Source organism: Sciurus carolinensis, chromosome 14, assembly GCF_902686445.1.
Source record: "Sciurus carolinensis chromosome 14, mSciCar1.2, whole genome shotgun sequence".
In the NCBI taxonomy this organism is placed as follows: Eukaryota; Metazoa; Chordata; class Mammalia; order Rodentia; family Sciuridae; genus Sciurus; species Sciurus carolinensis.
The window spans coordinates 29,060,330-29,076,748 of NC_062226.1; positions in this window are offsets into that span (position 1 = coordinate 29,060,330).

Consider the following 16,419-nt stretch of genomic DNA (forward strand, 5'->3'; position numbering starts at 1 on the left):
ATGTTGGTGGCGGGGACGGACAGTGGGAAATGGGAATTCTTATTCCCATTCTAGTATGAGACTGCAGATTGGCAAAAATGCCTTAGAGTAGTTTAATATTTAGTAAAACTACCAACGCATGTATAGCTACCCAATAATTCTAAGTAATTCCCTAAAGAACATTTTTACAATTACTGACAGAAATTTCTCTTAGCAGAGCTCCTGGTAAATATCAAAAGTAGCTATTACTGCCATTAATAAATGATCATTACATCCATGCAACTTTTGAACTGATGCTAAGTTGTTGTGCAATTTTTCCCCATGTTTCCCTTTTTCTAAGAACCTAATAAAAATTAAAAAGCAGAATTTCAATTGTTGCAATTACGTGTTAATCAGCATACAGAAAAAAAAAAAAAAGAACTGTTGTTAAAAAAGAACTATTGTTACAGGTGATATTTCACCTGTAATGACTTCCTCTATTTGCAATAAGTTCAAGATACCAATAATCTGTTTTAAGTATCTAAATGTACATTGCCTTTGCTTCTTCTTCTTTCCCTATGACATCCCATTTGGACCCTAATTGGAGACTGGAACATCTGTGTCCCAAATGAGAAGCCAGGACTTTGTGAAATTGAAACTATGGGCAAATGTCAAGTTTTCTATTTCTTCCTTATCATTCATCTAAGCCTTCCAAAGGCTGTGCAGGGAAATACCCTGAAGACTTCATCTTTGCTCCCCATTAAATCAGGAGCAAATTGAAACTCCTGGGTTTTGCTCCTAACTTGGGTAGCAAACGCTTCAGTGCCCTTGCTCACCTGAACATAGCTAAAAAGAAGGAAAGGACAGAGAGTAAACAGCCTCAACCATGAACAGATGTGACCTACAGAAAAGTCTGCCATGTCAGGCAGTGTCTTCCTCCAGTCTCCACAACAATGAACTTTCTCCCCATTTGAGCCCACTCAGCGCTGATCTGTAATTACAGCTTTTCCTGTTTGTTTCCCCCACTCCCTACAGATCTCAAGGCAAAATCAATAGGAGACAAGTCAATTTCTTTTTTTCACAGAATCAAAAACAGAGACCCAAATAAGCAAAATATAACAACAACAAAAAGGCACTTGTTAGGATTGGCTCGGTTGGTACAGTGTGTGCTTAGAATGCCTACGGCCTTGGTTTCAATCCTAGCACTTCTTTACCCTCACAAAAAAAAATTAGTGAATGAATTAAAAACTGAAAAAATAATCTGAATGAAATGCATAAGTGATTAAAAGACCTTAGTAGCTGTTTCTCCAGTCCCCATACCCCTGATTTGCCACTGTCTGAAGTCCTTTGTTTTTACTTATTCCTGAGTAGGTTGAGATTCTAGTTGAGCACACATGAATATACTCTTTCTGCTGAGATTGTGTCTCTAATGTGTTTGCTAAAATTTGAAACCTGTGGGTTGCTAGAGTGAGATTCCTAGGCCTTCCTTGCAACAGGGAATTTTGAGACTTTTCTGTTCTATAACAGTGATCTGTTGGCCTTGTTTTCTATAATTGGGGTCTAGCTAATACAGCCTTGCTTTGTCCACACATTCCCCATGCGTTTACTACAGACTGAGAAGGAAAGTAAAAAGAAGGTTCTGGCAGTGTGCAATTTTATTTTATTTTATTTTTCTCTCTTTTTTTTTTAATTTTCTTTTATTTTTACAGACTGCATTTTGATTCATTGTACACAAATGGGGTTCAACTTTCCATTTCTATGGTTATACACAATGTAGATTCACATCATTCATGTAATCATACATAAACATAGGGTAATACTGCCTGTTTCATTCTACTATCTTTCCTTCTCCCACCCCTCCAGCCCCAATTTCCTCTACACCATTCAAAGTTCCTTCATTCTTCTCTTCCTATCCCCTCACCATTCCCCTCATTATGTATCATCATCAACTTACCAGAGAAAACATTCAGCCTTTGGTTTTTTGGGCTTGGCCTATTTCATTTAGCATGATATTTTTCCAACTTCATCCATTTACCAGCAAATGCCATAATTTTATTCTTCTTTATGACTGAGTAATATTCCATTCTCTGTGTGTGTGTCTCTCTCTCTCTATATATATATATATATTCATTCATCTGTTGAAGGGCATCTAGCTTGGTTCCACAATCTAGCTACTTTGAATTGAGCTGCTCTCAACATTGATGTGGTTGCATCACTGCAGTATGCTGATTTTAAGTCCTTTGGCTATAAACCAACGAGTGGGATAGCTGAGTCAAATGGTGGGTCCATTCCAAGTTTTCTGAGGAATCTCCATACTGGCAATGTGCAATTTTAAAAGAAATGCAGCTCACATGGAGTGAAGAGTAAAAAGCAAAATACTAACCATGGGGTCACAATGACTTCTAAGGGATTGAAGAAAAATAATATAAAAAAAATACCATGGCTATTCATGGAGCTCTCTACCAAGAAAGTGGAGTGAACTGTAAAGAAAGACACATGACTAAAACATATTTTAGAGAATTATAGGGCTATCCGAGGACAAAAAAATAAAACTTCCTAGCTAAGGTTCATTGAGATCTTATGCTATATTACATTTAATTAATCGATTACATCCTTATATTAATCCTAAGAGATGTTATTCCTATTCTCAATGTCACGGATGAGGAAACTAAAAACAGAGAGAATGTAACAATCATTTTCCCAAAGTCACACTGCTGGATAAGAACAGGATCAAGGTTCAGAGCCAAATATGGAGACTTCGATCTCCGTATTACTTTACATTGTACAGAATTAATTCTGGGAAATACACATTTCTAAATATAATAGTTATGGTTTTTAGTCTGACCATACTCCTCCAGTGATACTAACAACCTGGCCAAAGAAACTAGAATTCCAATGTGCCATTCCCCTGTTTCAATAGCACCTGATAAGGATTCTGGTTAAATGTTGGAACCAAGATTACAAAGTAAACATCTTTGAATGTTCTGCTTCTTTGCTTCCCTAATTTCCATTCCAACCACCACAGGTACTGACTTTCTCATATTTATTTAACAATTTTGCTCTTTCCTGAAAGCTATCTGTCCTGCCTAGAACGTTTTGCCTACTCTATTCCTAATTTATCAGGTAGTTAAGAAGTCTACTTAGAACTCCCAATTCATGCTTTTTTGTCTGATTATGTTTTGTGTATCTAATGAACTGCATTCCTAGAAAGATAACATTCAACTCTGCCTGTCCAGCACTGATCGTAGGCTCTAACTTCATGTTAAATATTAAATGAAACAATGATTAAGACTTACATGGCTTTCCTAATGTAAATTTTCTAGAATATCATGAATCTCAATTAAAATGAGACAATCATGGTTGGTAGATAATTTCCTTTATTAGGACTTCATTGTAACTCTAATTACTCTTGAGTATGTCAAAGATATTTTGAAATATAGAAACTATTGTAATTTTACCCTACTTTTGCCACAAGAATGCACAGTATTAAAATAGTGTGTCAAACGAAGTGACTAATTAATGACACGGGAAAATAAATTAACTAGATTTAATTGACCAAGGATGCAAAAATTGGCTGCCCTTAGGTAGTGGTTTGACTGAATTTATTCAAATGGTCAGCGCATGGATCTCTGCATGCAGGCACAAGAAATTGCTGATGATAAACAGGTGCCCATAAATATACTTCACTCTTTAAAATAGGTGATATGTAAACATAAGGTATTACTTATACCTGTCAATAGAAGAAGGTATGAAATGAGATATTTTATTGCTCCATTCTCATGTTATGTCTTTTTCCCCTTCAGACAAACACTAAGGAAACTATAAAAATAAATCTACCCACGAAACTACTGCTCACAGAATTCATTTTCATTGTAGCCATATTCCACATCTCAGTATGTGATACACGGTAAACAAAAAAATAAGACACAGGCGTACCTGCATAATTACATCCTCCTATTTTGTTTACCTTGTGGTTCCATAAATCTAGGCTATACTATAAAATTCTTTGTTTAATTAACTGGAAAAACCAGCACAGAACATATATCTTTCTTTTAAAACGGCTTGATTTTTTTCTGATTACGGAAATAAAACATAGTTGAGAATAAAAATAATAGAGAAGGGTGTAAAGGTGAAAATTAGGCTCACAAATAAATACCTGGAAATACTGTTAAAGGTTTAATGCATTTACTTTTCAAATTCTAATACACATGTGTAATAAACACCTGGTTTTTAAAATTGATTCTCTCTGTTCTGCATGTACTCTCTGCAACTTGTTTTTTCATTAGACTTTAGATAGTTACTTCCCATGGCAATGTTAATGCATTAGCCAGACTCTAACAGTTAAATGATATTTCATCTTCTAGAAAAACTTGTAATCACTTTTTTTCTGTTTTGAATAATGTTGTAGTGTGTGTGTGCGTGTGTGTGGTGTTTGTGTGTACAGTCACGAAATAAATATTTTTAAAGGATAAAGCTCTCAAAACTGAGGGGTTTAATTATATTTGAAAAGTGAATGGATTTTCCAAATTTCCTTCAGAGAATATTTTATAAATGTACACTCCTTTAAGCAGTTTGTACATTTTTTCTCATACTACTACAACTTGCAGAATCTCTTCAGCTAGTTATAGATTTTTATTCCAAAGAAACTTAACATACTTTGAACTCCAAAATAATTCTGCTTTTGTTTTCTATTTTATTGTGATAAAATTCTTATAAATAAAATGCAAAATAAAGTTAATATCTTTCATAACCATAAATAAAGCATATGTCTATTATTCAGGGTTTATTTATTTGGACAAATTTTCTTATATAGGCATTGCAGGTATCTCGTAGTTCCACCATGTTGTGTTGATGTCATTTTGACCTTAATTCTACTAGGAACATAATAATTTCTTCTACTATGTGTATCCTATGTTGCACAATGTATTAATATATAATGTGTTTATTTTATACATCTCACATTTATGTCACCATTTCTCTATAAGTAAATGATTGAGTTGCTTCCTGTATATTTGTGACTAACAAGCAATGAATTTGTAGGTCTCGTAAATATTTTCATGATTATGAACATTATTCTGGGATATGTAAGCCCCCATCCTTTCTTCACATGTTAATGTTTGCCTCCTGATATTTATAATACATAGGACAATGTGCTAGAATAGTTAAAGCAGAATATAATCATAGTATATATAACATAAAACTACATACAATGCATTTGTGCCCTTTTGTTCTCTTCTTTAATGGTACTAATATTCAGAATAGAATCTTGTTTCATTGAGAATTTTCATTCTTCAGCCTTAATTAACTATATAATTTGTCATAACAAGTAACTTTTGGTTTGTATTTAGATGCATCCTATATTAAAATTTTAATCTATAATTTATTTTGTTAAGTGTTATCCTCACATCATTGCCCATAATTTTTCTTTCAATAAGCTTATGCAACTGTTACATTTATATAATACAGATTACATGTAGTTCATGTTTCATTTTACAGTCCATTTCTTTTTAAGAGATAAATTTATTTCATTTACCTTTATCATTATATCAGAAAGCTTTCTCAGCTCAATATTCCATCTCTGATTTAACAATATATTGACAGATGTTTTGTCCAACATTTTCCTACCTTCTCTAACCCCTACTTCCCCTATAACTCAGAAGAATTGTGGCTTAATTTTACCAGTGGTAGAGCACTAAGTAATTAAATACTATTTTTTTCAATACGTAAATTATAGGAATGAAGGAAGTTAAGACAGGATGGATTCAGGCAGGAAAGCTGAAGTCACTATAAATATGTGTAGTAAAAAAACTTTTCATACAGGGGATAAGAGGTTTAAGCCATGCTGGAAGGGAGAACTTGTGACCTTTACTGAAGCAGCAGCAGGTCATCATGGCTGCTTGCTGTACCACAGACTCTTCATGCTCTCCAACTTCCCAGCTGCAGCAGAACAGAAGCAGTTGTCCTGAGAACCTAATAACAAAATTTGTGAATTTCGAGAATGTCAGGAAAGTGGTCATAATCTACCCTAACTGCCTGCAGCACCCAATCTGGGGATCCCAAGGGTTTGGTACCTATCAGCAACTGACGTTGAGAATAAGGGCTTTCCCTCAGCTTTTGCCTCTTCAGCAAGGTCCTCTCCTGACAGACTCTAACCCAGAACTCAATGTGAAAAGCTATTCTGGAAAATTTATTTCTGAGCACCTACTTAATGGTACAAAGAATAGTGTAGAGGAGAGGAAGCATGGATGAAGAATGAACAACACATAGGAACTTCTAAAGTCATAATCACTGAAATGAAAAACTAAAGCTAGATGGGATGTTTTCTTCATTTTCTCTACCCGAAATTCTTTTTCTTCCTTGAAAGTTCTAGAAGGGTCTGCCAAAAATATTTTCAGTAAACTGTTTATATTATAGTTAGTATTTCAAAATTGCATTATAGTAAATGCATTGTTTTGCTTCCATAACTAACTATGCTTAACTATGCTTTTTTTTTTAAATTTAAACTCTGCCATTGATTTGATAGGTCTCATATTGCCAATATTTTATTCTTTCACTTCTCCATTTCCAAGTTGCTTTTATTACAATTTATTTTGTTGAATGGTTTGTTTCCCAGATAATATCTCTTTATTGAGCAAACTATTATGCTAAAGATACTGATAATTTTTCTGAATGTCTCTTGTCTTTTCTTCAGGTAATATTTTATTTATTTTCAGTTTTTGTTTTCTCTTTTTACTTATTTTGTGCAATTTTCTTAAACTTGTTATTTATGTAATTAATTCAGATGTTTAGGATATTTACTTTGAATTTTATTACCTTTATTATGATTTTGGGTCTTTTTTTACATTTTTCCCCTAATATAATTTCTTATTTAAAAAATTCATTTCTGTTTCTTCCCTATGTCTTCTTGGATAGCACAACATTTCTTCTTTTTTTTAAAAAAATTATGAAATAAAACATACATAAATAAAGAAGTAAACAACATGACTGCACTGCTTAAATTTACATTTAATTAGAATATTAAAATTCTAAAAGCTTCTTCCATGTTTCATTTTAATCATATTATTTTCTTATACCATTGAGATAATAATTCCCTTAATTTTACTATAAATACTTCTTGGTTTCAATCTTTATATTTTTTATGAAAGATGAAAGAAACGTCTGCATAGTATAAGACTCTCTTACTATTCTAAATATAAATAGAACACTTGTGGCTTTTTTCTTTCAACATTGGTTATGATTATCAAAATTTTATTTTTAGTGCTCTTCAGTATTCTCTTATTTGAATACACTACAATTATTCAATGCTTTTGAAGGGCACTTGTGTTGATTCCAATTTTCAATTTTTATGAAAAGATAAATGTAAATATTTTATGTGCAATGTTTTCAAACTTCATTATTTTCCGCAGGACTTCAATATGTCTTGTGTATAGACGTGTCCTATCATCCAGAATCTTGGTGGAATGTACATTTCTTGGTAGAAATCTACTCTACACAGAATTAATAATATGAATCCCAATTTAAACAAAACCACAAGTCATATGGGATTCATTCATAGCAGATCAATTGTGCATTGATAGGATATACATACCAACTATGATAGTTGATGAAAATCCACTTCACAAAGAGGCTGGATTTAATATTTCAATCAGTAATGAAAGAGTTTCTTTTGTGCCACCTTCTCCTCAACATCTGCAATTGCAATAATTTTCAGCTTTTGATAGGCAGGTGAGGTGCCAGCGTATTCTCATGGTATTTAACTATTTTTGGGAAATTGAAGCTATGATCTTTTTCATTGTAAAGTAAAATTGTTCAGATAGTTGTATACATTGTAATTCAATATTAGTGTAATTCTAACTTTTTTGCATGTATCTTATTTATTTTTAGAGATGTGCATTGAATTGAACTTATTAATTTTATGTCCCTTACTTGTGATTATCTCTTTGTAAAGTATACCTACTTACTAAAAGAACACAAGCCGGGGTTTTCCAAGATGGCGGACTAGAGGGCGGCTGCATTTCATGTTGCTCCAGGATGCAGGATTCAAAAGGGGAGATAGTGAGAGACTTGGGACCAACTCAGAGTCACCGGGTGAGTCTCTCCCGTTGGCGAGGCGTCCCGGATGGGGCGGTAGCCCTGGAAAGCAGGGAACTTTGTGAAGTAGAGTAGCCCGGTGAGACGCCCCACTCCCTGCTGGAGCGGTAAACATGGAAAACTGGGAACATCGTAAAGGAGGCGGCTCAGCACAGCGCTTGGACTCGGAGCAACCACTGGGGCTTCGGGCAGCTGCCTGAGGAGGAGCAGCGTGGCCAGCTGTTTAGACTCAGAGCTACCGCTTCTGAACACCGGGGGACTGCCCAGAGGAAGAGGAGAAGAGCGGCGGGTCGCTTGGTCTAGGAGTGACTGCATCAGAGCTACAGGCAGTTGCCAGGGGAGGAGCAGCGTGGCGAGCTGTTAGGACTCAGAACGACTGCTTCTGAACACCGGGGGGCTGCCTGGAGGAGGAGCCCGGTAGGCCACTTGGTCTCGGAGTCACAGTTCTGAACACCCGGGGGGCTACCCCGAGGAGGAGGAGGAACAGGGCGGATCACTTGGACTCGGAATGACTGCCTAGGGCTACGGGCGGTTGGCGGGAGGAGGAGAGGTGAAGTGAGTTGCTTGGACTCCTAGTGACTGCGTTGGAACACTGGGCGGCTGTCAGGAGGAAGAGGTGTGTGGCGAGTCTCTGGGTCTCAGAGCTGTTGTATGGGGCAGCAGGTGGCGGCTCAGAGGAGGGGCCGCATAGCCAGGCGATTAGGTGCAGAGCAGGGTCCCAGGACCCGCTTCTTGGTGGAAGAGCCGCACAGAGACACGCCTAGGCGCAGAGCGAAGTTTCCAGGACCGCGGGCAGATTCTCTGAGGAGAGGCAGCCTAAGGAGACTCGCCTGCAAAGGGTGAGGCTCCCAGGCCCAGGAGGTAGGTCCGGGCCCCTGGGATCGTTGCAGAGGAAGACAGCCCAGCCCAAGCGGTAGTTGTAGATTGAGGGGAACCTCTAGGAGGGGAACTGACCAGCGAGACCTCCCCACCGAGTGAGTCTTCCCGGCCAGGGGAGGTTTTCCCACAGGGACGGTAAAACCACAGACACAGGCACAAACAGGCCTTGCCTCAGCCCGCAGCCTAGCTCCCCTTTGGATGACCATTGGTCAACAAGTGGAGGCACCTCTGCCCACTAGCAGGGAATATACCCCACCTGAGGGTCACCACCCCTAGAGAGGCAGCTTCTTCATGGAGCTCCACATTATCAACTTCCTCCAAGACTTCAGGCTACTGAAGGATAAGAGGGGATATACTAGCAAGCTTCAGGGACATTATAAGTCGATAGAGGAAATCTGTACTATCTTAATGACCCACTGATTCCTGAACAATATGAGAAAACAAGGAAAGAAAATGCCCCAAACAAAACTAGATGTTACATCAATAAAATCCAACAACAGCATGGCAGAAGAAATGACAGAAAGGGAGTTCAGAATGTACATAATTAAAATGATCAGGGAAGCAAACAATGAGATGAAAGAGCAAATGCAGGCATTGAATGATCGCACCAATCGACAGTTAACAGAGCAAATTCAGGAAGCAAAAGATCATTTCAATAAAGAGTTAGAGATACTGAAAAAAAAACCAAAATCCTTGAAATGAAGGAAACAATAAACCAAATTAAGAACTCCATAGAAAGCATAACCAATAGGATAGAACACCTGGAAGACAGAACTTCAGATATTGAAGACAAAATATTTAACCTCGAAAACAAAGTTGAACAAACAGAGAAGATGGTAAGAAATCATGAACAGAATCTCCAAGAACTATGGGATATCATGAAAAGGCCAAATTTGAGAATAATTGGGATTGAGGAAGGCTTAGAGAAACAAACCAAAGGAATGAACAATCTATTCAATGAAATAATATCAGAAAATGTCCCAAATCTGAAGAATGAAATGGAAAATGAGGTACAAAAGGCTTATAAGACTCCAAATACACAAAATTACAACAGACCCACACCAAGGCACATTATAATGAAAATACCTAACATACAAAATAAAGACAGAATTTTAAAGGCTGTGAGAGAAAAGAACCAAATTACATTCAGGGGGAAACCAATATGGATATCAGCAGATTTTTCAATCCAGACCCTAAAAGCTAGAAGGACCTGGAACAACATTTTTCAAGCTCTGAAAGAAAATGGATGCCAACCAAGAATCTTATACCCAGGAAAACTTACCTTCAAATTTGACAATGAAATAAAATCATTCCATGATAAACAAAAGCTAAAAGAATTTACAAAAAGAAAGCCAGCATTACAGTACATTCTCAGCAAAATATTTCATGAGGAAGAGATAAAAAACAAAGAAGCAAATCAGCAAAGGGAGGAATTATCCTAAAGGAACTGTCAAATAAAGGAGGAACCAAGTTGTGTCAAAAAATAAATAAATAAATAAAATTTAAAAATGAACCAAATGACCGGGAATACAAATCATATCTCAATAATAACCCTGAATGTTAATGGCCTGAATTCATCAATCAAAAGACATAGACTGGCAGATTGGATTAAAAAGAAAGATCCAACAATTTGTAGCCTGGAAGAGACTCACCCCATAGAAAGAGATACCCATAGACTAAAGGTGAAAGGATGGGGAAAAACATACCATGCACATGGACTCAGCAAAAAAGCTGGAGTATCCATCCTCATTTCAGATAATGTGGACTTCAAGCCAAAGTTAGTCAGAAGGGATAAAGAAGGACATTTCATACTGCTTAAGGGAACCATAAATCAGCAAGATATAACAATCGAAAACATTTATGCCCCAAACAGTGGCTCATCCATGTATGTCAAACAAATCCTTCTCAATTTTAGAAACCAAATAGACCATAACACAATAATACTAGGTGATTTTAACACACCTCTCTCACCACTGGACAGATTTTCCAAACAAAAATTGAACAAAGAAACAATAGATCTCAATAACACAATCAATAATTTAGACTTAACGGACATTTATAGAATATACCATCCAAGAGTGAATACACTTTCTTCTCAGCAGCACATGGATCCTTCTCTAAAATAGACCATATATTATGCCACAAAGCTACTGTTAGCAAATATAAGAAGATGGAGACACTACCTTGTATTCTATCAGATCATATTGGATTAAAGTTAGAAATAAATGAAAGAGTAAAAAACAGAAACTACTCCAACATCTGGAGATTAAACAATACGCTATTATATGATGAATGGATAACAGAAGATATTAGGAAGGAAATTAAAAAATTCTTAGAGGTAAACGAGAACAAAGAAACATCATATCAAAATCTCTGGGACACTATGAAAGCAGTACTTAGAGGAAAATTTATTTCATGGAGTGCATTTAATAAAAGAAGTAAAACTCAACAAATAAACGACCTAATACTATACAGCTCAAAGCCCTAGAAAAAGAAGAACAGACCAACACCAAAAGTAGTAGAAGACAGGAAATAGTTAAACTCAGAGCTGAAATCAACGAAATTGAAACGAAAGAAACAATACAAAAAATTGACAAAATAAATAGTTGGTTCTTTGAAAAAGTAAACAAAATTGATAAACCTTTAGCCACAGTAACAAAGAGAAGACGAGAGAAAACCCAAATCACTAAAATTCGGAATGAACAAGGAAATATCACAACAGACACGACAGAAATACAAAACATAATTAGAAGCTATTTTGAAAATCTATACTCCAACAAAATAGAAAATTTCGAAGACATCAACAGGTTTCTAGAGACATATGAATTGCCTAAACTGAACGAGGAGGACATACACAATTTAAATAGACCAATTTCAAGTAATGAAATGGAAGAAGTCATCAAAAGACTACCAACAAAGAAAAGTCCAGGACCAGATGGGTTCTCAGCCGAGTTCTACAAAACCTTTAAAGAAGAGTTCATTCCAATACTTCTCAAAGTATTCCATAAAATAGAAGAGGAGGGAACCCTCCCAAATTCATTCTATGAAGCCAATATTACCCTGATTCCTAAACCAGACAGAGACACATCAAGGAAAGAAAATTTCAGACCAATATCCTTAATGAACATCGACGCAAAAATTCTCAACAAAATTTTAGCAAATCGCATACAAAAACATATTAAAAAGATAGTGCACCATGATCAAGTGGGTTTCATCCCAGGGATGCAAGGTTGGTTCAACATCAGGAAATCAATAAATGTAATTCACCATATCAATAGACTTAAAGTCAAGAATCACATGATTATTTCAATAGATGCAGAGAAAGCATTTGATAAAATACAGCACCCCTTCATGCTCAAAACACTAGAAAAAATAGGGATAGTGGGAACATTCCTTAACTTTGTAAAGACCATCTATGCTAAGCCCATGGCTAATATCATTCTAAATGGTGAAAAACTGAAAGCATTCCCCCTTAAAACTGGAACAAGGCAGGGATGCCCTCTTTCACCACTTCTTTTCAATATCGTCCTTGAAACTCTAGCCAGAGCAATTAGACAGACCAAAGAAATTAAAGGGATACAAATAGGAAAAGAAGAACTCAAACTATCCCTATTTGCTGATGATATGATTGTATACTTAGAGGAACCAGGAAATTCCACCAGAAAACTTTTAGATCTCATTAGTGAATTCAGTAAAGTAGCGGGATATAAGATCAATGCACATAAATCTAAGGCATTTTTATACATAAGCGATGAATCTTCAGAAAGAGAAATTAGGAAAACTACCCCATTCACAATAGCCTCGAAAAAAATAAAATACTTGGGAATCAATCTCACAAAAGAGGTGAAAGACCTCTATAATGAGAACTACAGAACACTAAAGAAAGAAATTAAAGAAAACCTTAGAAGATGGAAAGATCTTCCATGTTTTTGGATAGGAAGAATTAATATTGTCAAAATGGCCATACTACCAAAAGTGCTATACAGATTCAATGCAATTCCAATGAAAATCCCAATGATGTACCTTCCAGAAATAGAGCAAGCAATTATGAAATTCATCTGGAAGAATAAAAAACCCAGAATAGCTAAAGCAATCCTTGGCAGAAAGAATGAAGCAGCGGGTATCGCAATACCAGATCTTCAACTCTACTACAAAGCAATAGTAACAAAAATGGCATGATATTGGTACCAAAATAGAAAGGTGGATCAATGGTACAGAATAGAGGACACGGATACAAACCCAACTCAATACAATTTTCTCATACTAGACAAAGGGGCCAAAAATATGCAATGGAGAAAAGATAGCCTCTTCAACAAATGGTGCTGGGAGAATTGGAAATCCATATGCAACAGAATGAAACTAAACCCATATCTCTCACCATGCATGAAATTAAACTCAAAATGGATTAAGGACCTCAGAATCAGACCAGAAACCTTGCATCTTATAGAAGAAAAAGTAGGTCCAGAGCTTCAACATGTCGGCTTAGGACCAGACTTCCTCAACAGGACTCCCATAGCAGAAGAAATAAAAGCAAGAATTAATAACTGGGATAGATTCAAACTAAAAAGCTTTCTCTCAGCAAAGGAAACTATCAGCAATGCGAAGAAAGAGCCTACAGAGTGGGAGAATATCTTTGCCAATCATACTTCAGATAGAGCACTAATCTCCAGAATCTATAAAGAACTCAAAAAACTCTACACCAAGAATGCAAATAAGCCAATCAACAAATGGGCTAAGGAAATGAACAGACACTTCACAGAAGAAGATCTACAAGCAATCAACAAACATATGGAAAAATGTTCAACATCTCTAGTAATAAGAGAAATGCAAATCAAAACCACCCTAAGATTTCATCTCACCCCAATTAGAATGGCAATTATCAAGAATACAAGCAACAACAGGTGTTGGTGAGGATGTGGGGAGAAAGGTACACTCATACATTGCTGGTGGGGCTGCAAATTAGTGCAGCCACTCTGGAAAGCAGTGTGGAGACTCCTTAGAAAACTTGGAATGGAACCACCATTTGACCCAGCTATTCCACTCCTTGGCCTATACCCAGAGGACTTAAAATCAGCATATTACATACAGAGATACAGCCACATCAATGTTCATAGCTGCTCAGTTCACAATAGCCAGATTGTGGAACCAACCTAGATGTCCTTCAATTGATGAATGGATAAAGAAAATGTGGTATATATATACAATGGAATATTACTCAGCCATAAAGAATGATAAAATTATGGCATTTGCAGGCAAATGGATGAAACTGGAGAATATCATGCTAAGTGAGATAAGCCAATCTCAAAAAACCAAAGGACGAATGATATCGCTAATAAGTGGATGATGACACATAATGGGGGGTGGGAGGGGCTAATGTTAGGGTTAAAGTTAGGGTTAGGGAGGGGGGCAAGAATGGAGGAAGGAAGGACTGTATAGAGGGAAAAGAGGAGTGGGAGGGGTGGGGGGAGTAGGGAAAAACAATAACAGAATGAATCAAACAACATTACCCTATGTAAATTTATGATTACACAAATGGTATGCCTTTATGCCATGTACAAACAGAGAAACAACATGTATCCCATTTGTTTACAATAAAAAAAGGAATAAAAAAAAGAACACAAGCCTACAAAATCAAAGCTGTATTATACAGAATCCCATATATACAATATTTGTTGATGTGATTAATATAATATAAATATTTGTTGATTCAATTTAGAAATATACCTTTTATAGATTCCCCCTTTTTCATTTATTTTCATCATTCTGAAAGGTAGGATAGTAAATGAAAACAGAAAATAAAATTAGTATTAGTTGCACATAATTGTTCATGGTCAAAAGCAGATAGCATAAGCATGCTTTTCACATGTTAGGACTTAAATCAAGCACAGTCATTAGAGATGAAACTTTTCTGCATTACATTGGAGAAAAAGTCACAGAAATACCTTTTGGATCACATTGAAGGAAACATTGCATAATATTCTCTGAATTCTAAAAGTTAATCACAAAACACAGAACTTTTTCTCTTTTAATACCTTACACACATTTAGAGGTAGAAATAAAGGTCCAAAGATTTAATTTACTGAGGCAGGAAAAAAGAAAACTCTTGTTAATCAACAGAAATATTTTATTCCTTAATCATCCTTTTAGAAGGATATGCTGACTGTAATAAAGTTATCGACTGTGACTTCTTTAAATTAAAACATTAAATACCACCTTAGCTGATAAAACTTAACCAGAAATAGCAGAATGCTCATCAAAAATACTATTCTCTACCTTTAGAAAATGAAATATGGGACAAGCACAATCATGTAAATGCTAAAAGAGGTTATGCCAATTATACAAAACCCAGGAGAGCTCTCCTGTGAATACTTAAATTGTGAAATACGTCCATTCTCAAGAATTCTCAAACTTTCTGTTTGTCAACTGCTAGCTGTCTGGTACCTTTGTTCTGCACAAATAGGAGGTAGAATTCTGATTTTTACTGTTCCTACAGAAACTATAGAAGGACCGAGGCTAGAGATTGGTAAACAGCAGAGTCAGCTCAGTGAGGAACATAGTCCATGAAACAAAACCTGAGAAGTTTAAAAATTGTCACATGTAGAAATAAAGCTAAACACATTCTTTGTGTCCACATGTGTATTTGTGGAGTTGTAGAGAAAGGGAAACATCCCATTGGTAATTTGTTTTTGTAAGGATGTGCTGGTGGAATTCTCTTTTTTATGTCACTTAGCAATAAAATGAACAGAAATGGACAACTTTTGAATTTTCAGCAACTGTGAACCTATAATACTTGTGTTAACTTCAATAATTCCAATGTAACCTTTCTCAAACAGTGGGATAATAAAAGTAATAAGGTTGTTATAGTTTTCATCATGCTTCTCACTAGAATTTTAATTCCAGGAGATCTTTCTTGACATGGGGACATGTCCTGAGAAATGTTTCTGTGTGATGTTTCTGATATTATTTTCTATCAGATTGCTTATTATGATCTGAACTTGTGCCGAGAATTTCATCTACCAATGAAATTCAGTTTACCAACTGAAGACCATTCCATGCAATGAACTTCAAACACACCTGCCACATTTTGTTACTCAGATCATGCCTTGGACTTTAACTTTATATCCTACTTTCCATGTTGCTGTGGGTTCTTATTTTTGTTGTGATTTTAAATGTTGGGGTTTTTTTAATTTTTTTTTTTTTAATACTGTTTGGGCCTGATCCATTCTGTTACATTTGATGATTTTGTCTGTGAATATGTACTTCCCTTTCTTAAGAAAAGTAAAATTTGAACCTGTCCTTTGACCAGCACATGAAGAGCTGCCCCAATTTCTCAAGCCAATAGCAGAGTCCAAAATTGAAGCTGAGACCACATACACATGAACTAGTCCCTAGCCAGGCAGTTTTAACTAAACCCTATAAGTGAACTGCCAAATCATGGGAATGAGTAGGCTCCCAAGTGCTGAGTGATTCTAGTTTATAAGGTTTGTCATA